The sequence below is a fragment of the Tachypleus tridentatus genome, chromosome 13 (assembly GCF_004210375.1).
Source record: "Tachypleus tridentatus isolate NWPU-2018 chromosome 13, ASM421037v1, whole genome shotgun sequence".
NCBI classification, from domain to species: domain Eukaryota; kingdom Metazoa; phylum Arthropoda; class Merostomata; order Xiphosura; family Limulidae; genus Tachypleus; species Tachypleus tridentatus.
The window spans coordinates 45,695,413-45,715,200 of record NC_134837.1 but is presented as its reverse complement, the minus strand read 5'-3'; the positions used below and the strand labels follow the sequence as shown (position 1 = coordinate 45,715,200).

Sequence of the window (19,788 nt, the reverse complement as noted above, 5' to 3'; positions counted from 1 at the left end):
ATCAAATGAACAGGTGGACACATAAAATACTAACTGTTTGCTGAAATCGAGCATTTTCAATGAATTTCAGTTGTACTAAATATGAAAATTAATAAAAGCTTAATGTTTCACCTGTGATTGACATTACATTGTTCTTTGAAAATAGTCTTACATCTAATTTTTGACTTTCTCCTAATAGTCTTGCACAACATTATATTTTTATTGTCAAGTTATCATATAACAAAATTTATAAAATTCCCTCTTAATAGTCCATTTATACTTATCTAAAAGACACTTCTTTCTGGCTTCAAAATTCAGATATGTCACTGTTAGCCTTGTAGTACGTTAGTTATTTTACCTATATACGGGTGAGACACTTTTGAATTACCAAGAAGCATCTGAAGTCGAGTGGTGTTCACAACAGGAAAGATGGCGAATACTAAAGTCTTTTCATGTTTACTTTGGAAAGTGGTCTTCTTTAAAAATACGTTTTCTTATATATTACATGCACTGAAAAAGCCTTGTAACGTATAAAGTACATAAACAAAAGTGAACAACGTAACAAAAATAAAACTCTCGACTAGTGTAACTATAATCAAGTCTTAAATGTGATTATTTTGGATGATTTTTTACATTGGATGACTGTCACACTTATAAGATTATATATTTTAATATCACTCTATGTGATAAATTATTTTAAGTATTTCAAGGTCATTACTGGATTGGAATGTTTATTATGTTTCATTTTTATTCAAGCCCACTGATAACTTTGAACGTTATCATGATAATTAACCCGAGTTTTTTCGTTGACGTGAAATTTATGTGTGTATGTGTGTGTGAAGCATGCAGAAATGGGTAAAGTAAAAAAATTACGCAGAGAATGATATAGAAATATGGACAGAACGTTAGAGAAAAAATCGTTTGAATAACTCTAATGTTTGTGTACATTTCTCATAAAAGTAGATAATTCTAAATCTAAGCTCATAAGTTTTATGTATTTCATAATTTTCTTTGTTTCATTGCAATCAGTTAAAGATAAAACTCTGGAAATATTATGACACAAAACCTGTCTTAATATTGGTATTGCTAGTTTACTATCATACAAACAACAAGTCTCAGGAATAAATTAAAGATTCCTTATATGTTCTTATTCTCACACTTCAGTGGTTTGCCCTTTTCTTGTGTGTAAGTTAAATGTAGAGCCAGGATTGCTCTAATGTCTTTTAGGTTCTATTTTTGTCATCGCCTTCTGCCAAAATTAGATCCACTGGTTGGTCAAAGGTAAGTTTACGAATTTACACTACGAAAATCTGGTGTTTAATACCCCATGAAAGACATAGTGCAAACTTATGCTAAGAAACAAGAACGAGTACAGTTAGACTTTTGAAGCCGCTCTGGAGGTGTTATGTCGGTCATTTTTCTTCATTTTATACTATTTTCTTTATGCTTAAAACTATTTATTTGCTATGAATTATTTACGTCAGTGAATTGTGATACTTTGTTTCGCCAACTTGTAAATGATACTGATGTATATTTTTTTATATTCGAACATATATTTATAATATTTTATTTGTACATACTTTATGTTACTGTAACCCTTGAATCTTTCCTAATAAAACTTAATCGAATGTTTAATTTAAGAGCATAAACCACATTCTGTTCATATGAATGATATATTTTAATTATTTAGATTGGACTGATGAGTGCTTTAATCTTCTGTTGAATTACAGATTAATTGCTTCCCATATCTGTTAGCAAACAGGTTGTAAATTTCTCTTCGTTACTGCTTATCATATCTATGCAATGTTTCAAAAATAAATAATAAGTGTGTAATTAATAACAATTTATATAACCTTCTGTAGATTATATAACTTAAAATTAAATGCATGAATTTTGTACAAAGTATTAATGTCTATATATACATATATATAGAAATATATACTTTAAAAATTCATCCAAGTAGCGTGAATAAATTCATGTTGAAAAAAATGAAAAAGGATGATAGGTAACTGTAACCGTAAAAAATAGAGCGATGAGTAGTTACAAATTATATTGGTAGAAGAAACATCATCGTAAAACCAGCATGGGAGCTTGAAGCACGTTTTTAGATGATGTCACGTTACAGACACTACTACAACTGTATAAGGACTAAAGATAGGAGGCCAGATAATTCAAACTCAACTAATTTAAAATACTGTTAAGTTCAGTCGTGTGAGAAAGCCGCACCTATTAAAATGACTAGATTACTCGTGGCGAGTAATTGTGTGCTAGAAAAACTATTGAAAATTCGTCATAAATACATTTTGGTGATAGGACCTTGAAAATATGTAAATTTAATAGAAAAAAATACAAACAGAAAAAATAAACAGTGATAAGATTAAAGATTAACCTGAGCTTCTCATTCTCATAATTTTAACAAAACCCTAAATTATATCTCGCCTATCGACTTATTTTGTATCTTATAAGATATATAAATGTACTGCCTGTTTTATAAGTTTCAGAGAAATATCAATTCAAAACAATGTACTTTTCCTCTTGTGTAAACATTTTTTTGATGTTTTTACATGTTTTTAATTGATAGTACACGTAATCACATGTCTTTGAACAACCATTTACGTTTCTAATTCTCAATAGTTTTATGATGAAAAAATCACTTACCACACAGTTTCTTATGAATTGGAAAGATGTAAATTAACACACTGGCTTACTTACATGGATAATTTACTGTGATAACAAAAGAGTCTGATCAAATCATCCTTTGCAAGTTGATTAAAGAAGAAAAAATATATCCGTTTGATCTGTCAAACTAAAATATCTCATCACTCATATTATTCTGTATCATATGTTTTGTATAAAATTAAAGCAAGTGACGAAGAATATAATTTTATTTAAACAATAGGATTGATACTAGTGAGTGAAAATTGCTATTTTTATGTAAAAATAATAAAATATAGCACTTTTTTGCCGAATATATTATTGACATATGTCAAAGTATATTATTAAAGATAAATAAATATTACCTGTACACTTAATATAATTCCACTAATTTACTTTAATTTATGAAAAAATAGATATTTTCAAGTTTCCCTGTGATGTAATATGAAATATTTGATTATTTATTGAAATAAAATATATGTAATGGTCATAAACTGACGTGTAGTTTTGTTATCACCGTGAAGTAGCAAGTACAGCATTTACACAACAACATATATATTCTTCTGCAAAGATTAGAAAACAATTGTTCTTAGATTTCTTTTTAAGTATAAATCTTATTTGAAATTAACCAAAGACTTAGTTTAGTTAATAATTCTAAACAGTTTTCTTGTAACTTCAGTAATCTATCTTTAATTTTTAAATTATTTTTATTTATTTAAAACACAGAAATGAAATGAATAAAGTTGAAACTTTTAGTCCTAGCTTTTAGGGGATTTTGAAATAAAACATTTTGAAAGATTTCATGAAACTAATGATTAACCTATCAATATATGTACATATATTTATTCAATCTTTATCGCCTTGTTTGAGATAGGTGCGTTCCTAAAACTAGTACAGGTTGTTGTTTGAGTACCAATACACGTGCCTTGACTTCTTAATAAACCCCAAGAGGCCACGCTTATAAATTTGTGCTAGAGAAGGCAGCTTGTGTTCATAAAATGAGGTCAAAAGATCGTAAACTTACCTAAAGTGTAGAAGGGCTCCCAAATATTAGTAAATGACTATTTATAAGGGAAAAAAAAGTTTGCTTCTGGAAAAAATTGTCCTATGATGTGTTTAATTTTGCAGGTGTTTATATGTGAAAGCAGACAAATTAAGCGTCACTCGGCACACCCATTGGCGCTTATAAAGTCCGTGACAAAAAGTTGATCCCTATCACACACCGTAGGGCGTCAGGTTTGTAAGGAAGGTTCTAAGATAGGAAGGTAAGTTAAATCTAAGCTTTTCTCCTTGTTTTACCTAAGATGCTTTTTGTAGAAGACATGAGTAAATATAAATTACTGGAACACGTGTAACTAGGCCAAATACAAAAGAATGTGCATTTCAAAATTCATGAAAGTATAAAAACATTTCAGTAATTTAGTTAAAGTACCTTTCAGTTTGAATAAACAAATAAATTATTCACTTATTTTGCGCGAAGTACTGAACTATTTCGAATATTAGCCACTTTGTATTCTCTCTTTATAATTATAATAATAATAATATATATCAATATATAATAAAATTGATATAAGCTCATTCAGTTATAGTCAGTCAGTATTATACGTATACACGTGTAGCATAGAGGTTGAGAATATTTACAAACTTAAACAACTTCATATTTTATATATTTAGTTTTTTTATAATATTTGATATCCTGTTATACAACATATATAGGTTTCTACATGTAAAATTATGATGTTTTTCAGCAAATATTTAGTTACAGCTGTCAGTTATTTCCTAAGCTTACTTCCTATTGTGAGATAGAAAAAACTGCTCCAGAACAATGTTATAAATATGGAATTTATAGCGAACACTAAGAAAATACATAATTAACCTATGAGGTAATCAAAGATACTTAGTCATTATGTTTTCTGTCATATTTGATATATTTTCAGAAAAGTAAAAAAATGAGCAAAACATGTTATGGGGCTTTTGACATTTTACTTTTAATAAATAGTCTAGATTTTCTTATATCTAGAATTCATGCTATCCATTTATGAATTTTTGTTATGCGTTTGTTGAATATTTACCTTTTTGACAAACTATTATGTTTTTCACTGAAATCCTGAATCTTTTATTTATTATACTTAACCTTATAATACTGTGATTATTATAAATAAATATTGATATTTTGGTAAAGCGTCATAAAGAAAATAACACACACATTTTTGCATATGTATGTGCAAAATATATCACCTTATAATGAAATTTTGCGATCTATATTATGCGAGTTCGATAAAGATTTTAAGAGGTTAAGCTTACGTAATTTGCTTTGCCTGAAATACATAGCTTCACGTAATCATATGCCTCATTATCCATAAACTCTCAATGGCTCAACGGTAAGACTGGGACTTATAACATAAATAATCAAGTTTTGATATCAGTAAGAGACAAAGAACATCAGTTGATACTGTAGTTTTGTGTTTAACTTCAAATAAGTCTTAATTGAGTTTTTCTTAGTTTACACAATTATATTTTTTAATTTCCTGTTGTTTTTCCATACAGTGAAAACGTACAATGTTACTAAGAAACCCATAATAATGGTATACATTTGAACATTATATTAAAGTATAGATTTTATTATAAACAACTTTATATCCCTATTTTTTGTCAGAGCTCTTACCATGATACAAACTTTTTCTACTTGTCTTGGTAAAAAATAAACTCTTAAAAGTATGTTACTATTTTATAGCTCAAACCAATAATACATTTTTTTTTCCATATACGTGTACAGTGTCGAAAAATATTGTTCATTGAGTCACAAACACATAACATATAATATTTTTTTCACTTTAATATTTATTCAAAATATTTCACTGATACTTGGAGGTTTTTTAAATAAGGTGTTTTGTTATTTTATGAAAATAAATCTCAACTCTTTCAGATATATTCACAAAAATAATCTGGCGATGTATTAATGAAAGTTTGTTGAAAAACAAAATTAACAGTTTAATATATTAGTCTGTGAATAACACAAATAAGTTATTTTATCCGAAACAATGTTGTTAATGCAAAAACAAATCCTGTAAATTAGTTCAGTGCTAGGTAAACACATAAGGGAGGCTAAAAATTAATCTTGTCATAAGTTTTACAGTAAAAATATTTTACATATTTTTGAGCAATACATACAATATTAAAAACGAATATTACAAGAATAGCACTTTAATTGTAGATGTTAATAATAAAAAAGGACAACTGATCTTAACATAGACTTCAGTGTCATTTTATATATCCAGCTAGCGTCTCATTTCAGCATCAAACTATTTATAGCGCTGGTCCTATATTTTAAAAGTAATCTGTGATTAACTAAAGCTATGCATTTATCATAACGGAATAATATAAGGTAAACCTTAGACACATTATTGCTTTCAGCAATGACCTGATGGTTAGGGTGCTTGACTCACAACTTGAGGTTCCAGGGTTCGGATACCCTCACCCAAGATACTTATTCTTCCAGTCATGGGGCGCTATTATGTGATGATCAAATGATTTTTCTTTTGTAAAGTGTAACCCAAGAGCTGGGTTATGGATAGAGTCGATTAACCTCCTTCTGTCCAGTCTATCACTTCTAAACTAGAAACGCCTAATGATTTGCTCGAAGTTTAATAAACTGAATTTTGAGGCACTAGTGTTACAGAGTGTTTTATTACTTTTCATGTAACATGAGAATCATTTAAATTGCTAATGGTAATGATTTTAACCTCAGTTAAAAGGATGTATTTTGTCACCATTTGTCTGTTTTTATTTGTAATCCTGATAACTGCATATAACATATTGCCTTTAAGATCAGATATATTTAAAACTAAAATCCTGTATAATATACGGTTTGTCTTAATATTTAATGCGCAATCGTAATTCCCTATTAATTTTCAGAGCTGTATGAAACAACACATTTTGAAATAAATTTATGCTCTTTGGATCTAACACATTTCTTTTTTTTCGTTTTTTTTTAAGCTTTAAGATATATATATATATATACATATATTTTGTTATTGTACCTTTTTCCTCTGCAAATGTCTGTGTCGTTACTTAATGAGCTGTTGCACGTTACCTAGAACTCATTTCAGATCTCTAAAAAAATGAATGAACACGCAAAGTACTTTCTTCGTACTGAAAACCAAGTTAGAACTGTTTTACGTAAAACATGATATTTCATTTTCGTCACTAATATTCATAATTCAGTTCTTCACTGTACAGTAATTGTGACTGAAGCCCAATGTGGGTGTTTACGCTAAATTAGATTATATTCTCTTTGAAGATCATTACAGTTTCGCATATCTTCACCTTAACTGTTAAATTTGACAAGATTCTCAGTTCATGATTATTGCACATTTATGAAGTTTAAGCGGATGTTATTTATCTGATGAGACTTATGAGCTGTGCCCAGTACTTCGCAGGTACAGAGCACCGAATTCGTGTTACAAGCCTAGATGCTTCGGCTGAGACACAAGTACAAATCTTATAATAGACGAAATTATTTATAACGTTAAACACTTCACACTAAATATATATGTATACATATATATTAAAAAAAAAACTTTGATTAGTTGATGCATTTATATTGGTCTATCACACCTGTAAGTACAAAAACTTCTATATTCCATATATAAAATTGAACTGATTCAGTGCTTACTTCGCACAAACTACAAATTCTCGCATGATTATAATACAGGAACATTACGTCAGCTACGAGCAGCATCAATGAGATACTTATTTATTGCTAACTACAATAGTACTTAATAGTAGAGATCGACAAGAGTTCCAAGTAATTCACGCTTCCTCAAACGACCCTGTTGAATTCCTAAGCGAAATAGCAACCACTCAAAATATGGGTTACAATATATTATACACATATATGTTAATAATACGCTAACAAAAGTCATTAACATTACTTTTTGTTTAAAACAGCAGCTTTATCAACTTTTACCTGCCTACAAATGTGGTCATATCAAGAGGATTAGCCCCTAGATGGCTCGGTCTGTTGCTACAAGATTTATTCACCCTACTTGACTGGCCTGTGGATATCCGTTTTTGATATTCCTGTAATTATATACACATGATTCATAAATTGTAAGCACACCTGACACGAACTGAAATATATTTTCAGCCCAATTCAACCCAATAAATACGGCAATATATCGATGAAGACACATGTGACAGTTACTACAAGTAGGTATAGATGTAGGTGTTTTCTTGTAACAAAGCTAGATGGAGCTATCTGCTGAGTCCACCTAGGGGAATTGAACCCATTATTTGAGCATTGTAAATCCGCAGACTTACCGCTGTACTAACGGGCGACTACTACAAGTAAAGTACATACTTTATACAGGTATAACATAAAAAGTAAACAAACAAGAAATTGAAAAAAAAAAAAACTAATATGAAGTAGGGATTCTGCTACAAAAAGTAACAAAACAAGAATTAAAATCAAAATCGCAAATTTAGGAAAACATTAATCCTTTCTTTAGCAATCTTATAATCTTATCTGTAGACCAAGGATAACATTACATAACATTGTGATTGTGATTTTAATTATTGTAGAACTTATATCTGCCACGAATATGGTTATATTTAAAATTTGTAGATTTTGTGTATATTTCATAAACATATAAAAATTGGAAAAAAATTTGATTTTTAACAGAAAGTACGGATCGTTGGTTAATCATAAAATTGCTGAAAAATTATCAAAAGAAGATAAATGCTATACTGAAAAGTATACGTAAAAGTGATAATAATTAGATACTGTGTGTGTGTTTTCTTATTGCAAAGCCACATCGGGCTATCTGCTGAGCCCACCGAGGGGAATCAAACTCCTGATTTTAAAGTTGTAAATCCGTAGACGTACCGCTGTACTAGCGGAGGGCAATAATTAGATACATCTTATAACACTCTTAAATCGCTATTTTGGTTGGCATTGTGATCCGCGTAGCCGAGTAAAGCAGTGTGGATTTGCTGAAGTATCAACTAGTAAGCTAGTAGCAGGCCCCCTGCTAGTACAGCGGTTTGTCCACTGATTTACAACACTAATATTAGGGGTTCGATTCCCCTCAGTGAGCTCCCCAGATAGCCTGATGTGGCTTTGCTACAAAAAACACAGAAAAACACAAAACCCAGTACCTTAGTATCACTTTACTTGCCTGTGTATTTTTCGTTGCAGCGTTTAATTTGCTTTGAATATTTCGTATATCAATTATTCATATAGCCAACGATTCCTACTTTTCTTTTAAAGTCTCATTTTTTCCCCTATTTAAATGTGTAACATTTACCTCTTTTATCAACAGTTGTTCTGTCGAAATCTCAATGTTCATAAATATCTTTTGAAAGCAAAGTTCTTGTAATGGGTTGGCTAACTGCCATCCCTAATGAAATGTTGTTTCATGAAATGTTTCCAAGCGCTTCATGTAACTCTCGAGAACTGGCTGTCAAAATTCAAATGATGTTTTGTGCTTTGTTTGCTTTTATCAAAACCTTCTGGGGTTGCGTTATCGTGCATAAAATTTAGCATAGATAAGGCTTAAAAACAAGAAAGCGATTGTTTAAGAACTCGACTTTAAATTTAGGGTTGCAAAATATATGTAGATAATGTACAACTTGCAAACATTTAAACAGTGCGTAGCTTTTATGTCTTTTTTCACAACAGATTAATAAATCTAAGTATTACAATGTTTATTATTTCGGAAACCTGGTATCTCGAAAGTGTTATCTTCCATATGATTTCCTACACGCTTGTTCTCTGGTTGTCCTTATTTATCATTGATGTGACTGCCTTTTAGTTCGGTTTCATTTCTATTCGATATTTTAATATTACTCGTATCATAGCACTCAAAAAATCATCGGAATTTAAATGAGAAAACAAAGAGATTAGTGCTCCAGTTTAGTTAATGGTGTATAAAATGGGTCTTATCTTTATCGTGATATAGATAAGAGAGTAATATTTGGGTTATTACTGTTGCCATATTTTTCACCTCAGAAATCGGCTTTTCGAAGTAGCTGGTGAAAATCAAAAAACACTTTTTTGAGGTTTTTGAAATTACTTTTATTGTTAGGAAGTTGTTATTTTATAAGACTTAGCTGGCAGTACAGAACATTGGAGCAATTAACGATAATTCTGAACAGTTGGCAACTACTGCAACTGAACAACATGCTTGTTTAGCTGATTGAGTGCATTAGTGCCTAAAATGTTAACACTTGATATCATCATAAAACACTTCAACATTTATTTATAGTATGCTTTCATACATAATAATGAGGTAAATATGTATATACAAATACAATAGCACTTATATATTCTAAGAGACGTTAATGTACCAAGTTGCAGATCAGAAAGTTTAAGATACAAGTTCAACATATGCCTCTAAATGCGTGCCACACTTTTATCTGGCGGTCATTTTATTCTGCTAGTAAGTTAAGAGCAGACGTGTAGACTGTATGCCTTCATTGTAGCTAGTGGTTATAAGTTAAGAGCGGATGCACCAGGGATTCTAACCTAACATAACAGAGATACAGTTCGATTAGAAAATACCAGTTCTATACTTCATATTCCATAGAGACACTAAATTACTTTAACTGCAATTGTGAGACTCTAGCACAATGTTTAGATAGGAAGCTAGTAGTAGTAATGTATACGTTTGAATTTTTAATAGAGAAGCTACATCAATACGTGGCTTCTCTTAAAATCCAGTTTCATGAGAAGCATTTAACGGTTTAAATATTTGTGAATAATTTATTTAGTTGACAAAAAGTAAAAAAAAAAAGTGCCCGAAAATTATGTTTAAATACCCAGTAACTTTACTCTTTATCCTAAGGAGTTTGCCCGACATATCTAGGTGGTTAAAGAACTCCACTCGTAATCCAATGGTCGGGTTCGAATTCCTGTCACACGAAACTTGCTCTCCCATTCAGCCGTGGGGCTTTATAAGGTTACTCTTAGTCCCACTGTTCGTTGACAGAAGAATAGCCCAAGAGTAGGTGGTGATGACTAGCTGCCTTCCCTCTAATTGAGGGACGACTAGCGTAGATAGTGCTGGAGTAGCTTTGCGCGAAATTCAAACCAAACCTAAGGAGATACTGTCATAATCATAATCAAACGTAATTAATAAATCGGTTTAATATATTTATTTAAATACTCTACTCTCATCATTAATTAAGAAACTTGTATAAATTAATGTGTTTTATTTAGATTATTCACATACTTTAAAACTTCGGAGGTTTAATTTCTAGTTAAGATGTATGAGTACTATTCTACTTTAACAGCATACATAAATACACGTTACTATTATAGAAATTTATATGCAAAAACGGCTCGTTTGGGTTGAGAAAATATTTTACATAGAAGATATTTTGAGAAATATTTTCTCAACCCAAACGAGCCGTTTTTGCATATAAATTTCTCAAAAAGTGGGTTTCTCGACATCACTGATGTTACTATTATGTTAGTGATGAGAAAAAACTACTTCAATATACAGATTCAAATAAGCCAAAGCTTCATAGAACTATATCAACAATTCCTCCCATAATTTTGTATACTAGAATACACTTATTCAATTATTTTAATTGGAACACATTCGTATTTTTCGCACCACAGTTTCTCTTTCCTTAAGGTAATAGGAAGAAAATATCATAGCATCAGTACCATACTAAAGTTACATTCTGTCCTATAACCAGAAACAAATTTGTCACTTAATGATAGCCTGTTTTCTTACAGTTAAAAATATTTTTATTAATTAAAATGGGCTAGAGCTGAGCATTTTCTTTCCAAAATATGGAAAGAAGTGTGATATTAATGATATGATGCAGTTATTTTTTTATCTTAAAAGGGGGAAAAAGGTTATTATGAAAACTAATGGAATAAACTTAATTAGAACTAAAAGCAACGTAACGCCAGCAATAATTGGTGAAAGCTCATCAAACACCAAAATGCAAAACTGATATTGGATTATGTACTATTTTTTAGTAAGAATCTAGTAGTGATTTTTAGTAAAAACATATATGTTTACAGCGTTACAAACGTAAACATCCGTTATTTTTTAAGAAAATAAATGCTTTACGACGTAGGAGCAACAAAAATACTAAAGTGCTGTACGTGCTTAGAATATCTTGTGTTTGTGTATGTACAGTTCAACATACCATAAGTTCTCTGATTACAAGCTTTCTAATGCTTTTTCACGTCAAAGGAAAACAAGGAAAAATACGGAGTAAATTACATATTTTCTTTTGCGTTGCGAATTTTAATTTTGTTTTTTCCTAACCAAGTGGTCCATGAACCATTTTTCTTTTTCTTTTAAAGCCATTAACGATTCAAAGATTTATTAATCAGAAGCTTTTATTATTACTTAGCACAGTAAATTGATTATAAATGTATTTCTAGAAACGTTTTTTTTTGGGGGTATTAATCCACACAATAGATTATCTATGTTGGGTCTATTGCAGAAAATGAAACGCAGCTTTTAGTATTGTAAGTCCTCATAGCTCTTTACAATAACTATACTTAAATAAAATATTTAAGTTGTGGATTTGTTAAATTAACGCACCTTCCTGTGCATATGAAGCTCATACTTTGTAAATATGTTCAGATATTCTAGGTATGTTTTGAATTATGAGACATATAAAAAGTGGACACAGGAGATAGCCCCGATGTGGCTTTGTTAAAAGAAACACACACATACACACATAAAAAATAAAGACCCCAATGTGTTCACTGTACCTTCTGCAGTAGGTAAAAAGTAATTTATGGACATAAACGTCAAAATCTAGGGTTCGATTCCCATTTTTTAGTTTACGTTTAGAACAAAATAAACCACAAAACGTACGCCTCATTTTTCTCCAGAAATGTAGTTGTGCTTAAACTCGATTTGTTGTGTGTGGTGTTTCTTAGAGTAATACATTTAATTTTCAACCTTTTATTCATTGATATCTATAAATTAAAAGGATAATTGGCCTTTTTCATTGAGTTATTTCGAATATTGTCGCTGCAGCAACCAAAATCTGAGTTTTAACCTTATAAAGCCTCGTTTTTTCTTCTCTATATTTGAACACTTAGAAGAGAGCATAGAAAAACATAATATTATGCTGTAGTACTCATATTAATTACGATACAATGTATACACAATTCAAGATATCATTATCATAAATTATTTTAATAACAGAACATCAGGATTTATATATTTGGAAGAAATTGTCCATTTTTACCTCAAACTGTATATTTATTACAATCATAACTAATTTAAGTTTAATTTAAATCTATCCATATTACATGAAAGCACCTTGTCGTTCCTATTTGTATTACACTTACACATCGTGCTATATGAATAACCCTTCCGCGTAATATAAGTGAAACACGAGAAAAATCTTATATAGTTGAAAAGATTTGAGATGAAATGGTAAGCAGCTTCTTTTAAAACAACAAAACAACTAAATTTGATAACGAATAAAAATAAATACAGTAATAAAATGTGTTTTATTGTTTCTCGTTGATCATTATTCAAGTTGCATAAACAGTACGATGGTTATTTAGATGAACTAATTTTGTATTTTAGTATAAACATAATATAGAACTAAATAAAAACCAACTTCTGCTCATGAATACTACAGTTGGGAAGCTTACATTTTTCATTTAAGAAATTTGAGCCTTAAAAATTGAAAATTAATTCATATATTGGAAATTACAAGAACACAAAATGTATACCTTCAACAAAACATTTTAAATAAAATATATTTCCACTCTGCCCTATAATATAAGTGTGCGAGATTTGGGTGTGTGTGTGTTTTCTTTATTGCAAAGCCACATCAGGCTATCTGCTGGCCCGAGATTTGGGTGAATTATAAACATCCAAAGCTGTTCGACTAATCGAGCCTTTTCGAAGCAAAATTTTTTCAATGTTTCAGATATTCTCTGAACATTCAAAGAGAAGGATTGATAATAACTTATCACTATTTGACACTGACAAATAATGAATCCTGCATTAAATTCGCATGTTTTATACCTCCAATAATACAAAATTTGTTTAAAACGATTAACTAAGCCATTAGAGTTTATTTCATATATTATTTTTGTACTTTTATGAAAATAAAGGAACAGAATTTTAATGCGACTATTAGAAGTACACATATAATCAATAATTACTTTATTTCTGTCCTTTTGTTTTCACATCCAAAGGACTATGAACATTAAAGACAACATAAAACGAATATTTGGCAATATTTTATTTGCAACTGTTACTGTAATAATGTAATCTAGATTAAGTAGCATAATAGGACTTCAGCTACAAAGATATATATCATCTCTATTGTTCGTAATTAATGATGAAACACTTGCCTTTAAATAGTGAAAGAAATTTTCATTGGCCTGTATTTCTTTAAAATTTTCACGAATTCATCTAAGAAGGTATGAAAAGATATCCACAAATTTCTGTACTAAAACAATAAAATACGGGAATATTTACTACTAGACCTGTGATGTACAGCCCAGAATACTTTGTAACAGAAATCTTTATATTGTTGTACAACTGTTGTTCTTCAAAGTGTTTCACCGTAACAGTTTACAATACTCTAGCCAAATGAGCCTAAACAATATCCTCCGAATAACTAGAAATAATGCTTCCAGCTTTCCGTTAATCAAAATGTCTGTGTGAGTATCAAACGAAAACCTAATCTGGTCATGACGATTTTAAACTTTCCTGATCTGAAAAAAGGAATAGAACTCTCTTCTTAAACTATTTAATTCCTTCTCGAATAATAATCTATTGTATTTTAACATGTTTACAATGCGTCGTATTTCTCTTATTTCTTATACAATTCTATTGGTTATTGTGCAACTGATTGATGCTCCTTTACTATTTTTTATCAAATTTAGTGGACTTTCTATTTTTACCTTTACAGATGTGAATACTTAAAATCACAATTTGAGGTTTTAATATAATATGCCATTCAAAAATATCTTTTTTTATTTTCCAAAACTTTCCCTTAGAGACTTAATTTCAATATAACGTTCTGGACTTTTAACTGATCATGTTTCCCAAGTAAACTGTTTTTTTTGAACAACCAGCATACTGGATTCCTACAAACTTTATTAAAATTATAACTCAAGATAGAAGCAAAATTAAACCTTTTATCTACAAACTTTAAAATAAATTTTTACGTAAAACATAAAATTAACCTGTACTGTCATTCTATGAGAACAATCCACGTAAATTTTATCAAAGCTCGATTCAAATTCCAAAAATATCAGTGTCTGTGTGTTTTTCTTATAGTAACGCCACATGGAGCTTTGTGCTGTGTTTACCGAGAGGATTCGAACCCCTTCTTTTAGCGCTGCAAATCCATAGACTTACCGCCGTCTCAGCATGGGACCCAAAACATATTACGCAGGTCATTATTAATTAGAATATCTCTTGCAAACAGCTCATCTCACATTCGAATAATCTTCTCTCATTATCACTTCTTATGCTGCTACTGCACAATTACTTATCCCAACCGCTAACTGCTAATAATATAGCCCCTTCCTGTCTACTATTACTGAAATAATTAAACGATACTTTTCCATGAGAAAAGTTTTCTGATATTTTAATAAAATCATTGGTCCAAAACAAATCTTGCAAACATGCAATATTTCGTAAACCCAAAATAGCTCCCAAAACTACTTATGTTTAACTATTTTTTTTAAGGCATTGCCATTTAAATTCTAATTCCTGAAATATTTTCCAAAACTAAAAACAATGATTTCAATAAAAAAAATTGTAACCGTTGCTCTTTTTTCCCTTGAACTCCCATCTTCCCTCTATAAGTACTGGCTATTATTATTTTTCTCTTTTCTTTATTTTACATACATTTACGAGAACCATTTTTACCTCTTGTTATTCAATATATTATAGCCCTCCGCTAGTACAGAGGTATCTCTCCCGGTTTCCAATGCTTAAAAGTAGGGGTTCGATTCCCCTTGGTGGGTTCAGCAAATGACTCGATGTGGCTTTACTATAAGAAAACACATATTCGATATTATAAAAAAAAAAAAAAAACTTTATTCACTTGTAGATTAGATTTATTGTCTAACATACTGATATTATTTCCATTTACATAAACGTCCAAAACTTTGAACAGCTACTCCTAATACGATATAGTTCCTGTTACCGTATTTGCACTCATTTCATGCCATCCTGTTATTTATCCCCCATTAACATCCGAAGTTCTATAGTTAACACCTGATATCTCTTTTTTTATGTGATTTTTCTACATTTTTCGTACTCCCATCTAGTCTTAATCATTTATGTCGAACGTGGTTGATAATGGATAGAATTCAATTCACGTTTTGTTTCTGACATGACTGTAATATTATGAGTATTATGACTACGATTCCTGCGTAGTCGAAAAAAATAAAATTAAAAAACGTCTATGCAGATGGTCCTTTGTCTATCACACATTGAAAAGTTGCATTTAAGCATCACAATCAATTTGATGAAAATATTATTTGCATCGAATCTATAATTTTGAAAAGATAAGGGAATAATACGTTTATTTAGAATTTCGCACAAAGCTATCGAGGTGATGCTGCGTTAGAAGTCCCTAATTCAGCATTTAAGATTAGATGGAAGGCAGCTAATCATCATCACCCACCATCAACTTTTGAGCTACCATTTTGCTAACGAACAGCAAGATTAAACGTTACATTATAACGACCCTACGGCTGAAAAGGCGAGCATGTTTGGTATGACAGGGATTTGAACCCGTGACTGTCGAATTACGAGTCGAGCGCCCTAACCACCTGACTAAATACCTTCCCTCTATTCTTACACTGCTATATTAGGGACGGCTACCGCTGATAGCCCTCGTGTAGTTTTGCGTAACATTAAAAAACAAACAAGCAGGTACATAGTACTGATCAACACGATTAATAATATCCGTCTGTGATGCTTTTATAAATCCTGTTCATGATGTTGCTTAAAAGGACCATCAACAGTTTGAATAGACAATAGTCATCGAAACATTTCACAAACCTTGGCTCAGATATGCTGATTATGCATAGAGCGGTTATTCTGTGGGTACTAATTTCGGATTGTTCTAAGTGTATTGGTGATAAGTATGAGCCCCTAGCTAGCTAGACCTTCTTGTTGATGGTCGTTTCCATTTTTCAGTTGGAAATAGGTCGTATTGACATAAAAGGTTTTGGATCCCATTAGTGTGGGTATTGTTAGTTAGATACGTTTCTTAAGAGTCCTATCATTGAAAGGTTGTTCATCGGAATATTTGTAGTGTGACAGTGGACGATGCGTCAAATATTATTATTATTTCTTACGAGGTCTTCTCACGATGAAATTCACAAATGAAGTAATGGAATACAAAAAGATAAGTTTTCGTTCCTTGATGGCTAGCAAGACACTAATTCACGCACTACAGGAGTTTACAGGAAACATAAATATACTGGTAAATATCTTGAATATAAATTAAATCTCCCTAACAGTATAAATACAGTCATCCTAGATGGCCTAGTTTCAATAATGAACACGATTTTTATAAGAAAGAAGCTATGAAGCTGGTTAGTAACCACACTACTACAAATCTTCTTAATAACTGATACACAAAATGATTTGTAAAGAAGATAAACACTGAGGATACACATGAAGAAAATTAGATACAACCATATTTCCACATATATAAGAGGCCTCTATGAAAACGTGCCTACAAGGAATATATAAATAATATTAAGTCAGTATAATATTCAGAATCCACAACATAGTTTAATCGGTATCAGTACCCAAAAAATCACGCAAACATCCGAGAAAGAGAAACACATTATTGACGGTATTTCTTCTGAATGTGGATACCAATAAATTGGAGAGACAAGGAGACCAAAAATAGTTGTAGTTCAGGAGAATAATATGCATATAATAGTCCATCATACCAGAGAAGAAGACCGTACGAGTACAATAAATTCAAATAGTACTAAAATAATACCACATGAACAACTCTGAAAACAGAAAGAAAAGAAAACTTTCTATGCCTATCTAACTGATAACTCATTCAGTTAACGGCCCGGCATGACAAGGTGGGTTAAGGCGTTCGACTCGTAATCTGAGGGTCGAGGGTTCAAATGCCGGTCGCACCACACACGCTCGCTTTTTCAGCCGTGGGGGCGTTATAATGTGAAGATCAATCCCACTATTCGTTGGTAAAAAAGTAGCCCAAGAGTTGGCGGTGGGTGGTGATGACTAGCTGCCTTCCATCTAGTCTTACACTGCTAAATTAGAGACGGCTAGCGCAAATAGCTTATCGAGTAGCTTTGCGCAAAATTAAAAACAAACAAACAAATCATTCAGTTAACCTGGCATAAAAGTAAATAGAACAGCTTCCTCCTCTTGAAAACAATAAAATAACTAGATGATTGAAGTTCGAAGTCAAGTGAATAACGCACCAGACCACATCTGAAGAACAACTAGCATCTAATCATGATCACTAGTTCTACAGAAATACTTCCTCTTTGGTTTGTTTTTTTTGTTTGTTTGTTTTTTGGAATTTCGCACAAAGCTACTCGAGGGCTATCTGTGCTAGCCGTCCCTAATTTTGCAGTGTAAGACTAGATGGAAAGCAGCTAGTAATCACCACCCACCGCCAACTCTTGGGCTACTCTTTTACCAACGAATAGTGGGATTGACCGTCACTTATACGCCCCCACGGCTGGGAGGGCGAGCATGTTTAGCGCGACGCGACCCGCGACCTCGGATTACGAGTCGCACGCCTTTCGCGCTTGGCCATGCCAGGCCCTCCTCTTTGGACTTTACTGAATATTGCAGCAGATTAAAGCCGAATACGTGGGATGAAAAAGTGTATGATTATTTCAAAATAGTTACTACTTGAGAATAAAGGTTAGGTGATCGGAAAATCTACTAATTATTACGACAATTGTTATCGATTGTCAGAACCACAATCTTACAGTAAGTTTGATGACGAGAAACATTTGGACAATAAAGTTTGAAAACTGTTTAAGAAAAACAAAAAAATAACAAAAATGTTATTACATGTTTAACAATGTAACAGATGTACAAGTCTTCGACAAAATGTTCTAGAAACGTTGCACATTTGTTACTATGCTAAACGTGTTATAATTGTTTTTCATTACCAGCTCAAGCTGTCTTCGTACTTTATAATCTTACAGTAAGTACAGGTCTTCATACATATCGTAGAATCAAAGTATGATATGATTAAATATTAAATCAGAATATGAGATGCATTATTTTACGTAATATTTTACATAATAAAGTTAATATTAAAAAATCTAATGTTGTTACTAATATTCTAACTTAATTATTATTCAATAATTCAAAGGATTATGTAATTTATCTTCCAAATTTTGCATATGTGTTACGCCTTTTTGACATTCCCGTTCTAAAGTACCGAATATTTCATAAGAAGTGTGACTTCACATACTTTGTTATGAGACTGCAGTTTCAAATATTAAGAATATCCATTTTATAGAAAACAATAAGAATCTATTGTTTGATTTAATGAAACGAACATGGAAACATGTTCTAAAATTATAAATCTTATTGGTAAATACCATGGTAAGAGTCTAATTTAATAAGGCTGTTGTACTACTAATATATTTATGATAAAATGTAAGACATGAAATATTTTTTGTCAGATTTTATCTCTTCGACTTATGTACACACGACACTGCCAACCGTTGATGTTTCAATTATAGCATCCAGAATCCTTACAGTGAAATATTTGAATTCAGTTATGTCAGGTGGTAATGCAGCATTGAAAAGGTAAATACATTTTGGAAACATAGACGAAAAACTGGTAGTACTGAAGTAACAAATTTAAACTGAAGCGACAAGCTAGAACATTTCTTTTTAGAACTGAATCATGTATGATGTTGACTACCTTCAACTTTTAACACGGCAGTTTGTAATGTTAGACTCGAAACTTAGAAATTACAATTTGTTTTCCTGAGGAAGTACACATGAAACCCTGAAGTTAAGACAGATAGATTATTAAGAGATATATTAATTTCTGATTGCAGAAGCTGAAAAAAACCCATAAAGAATTGTCATATTCTAGAGTTAAGAGACACCATACCTAACGATTCATCTCGTATGGCCAATGAACAACAAACAACGA

The 19,788-nt window shown here is 31.1% G+C and overlaps 1 protein-coding gene across 1 annotated transcript in view; it reads left to right on the top strand.

The window, feature by feature from the left end:
* The first annotated feature begins 3,599 nt into the window (after positions 1–3,599).
* LOC143238813 (protein turtle-like) overlaps positions 3,600–19,788 on the top strand; it is a 206,355-nt gene continuing 190,166 nt past the window's right edge. The window contains exon 1 of the mRNA XM_076479363.1: positions 3,600–3,899. The gene's annotated coding sequence lies outside the window, so the exon portion shown is untranslated. The remainder of the gene's footprint in view (positions 3,900–19,788) is intronic.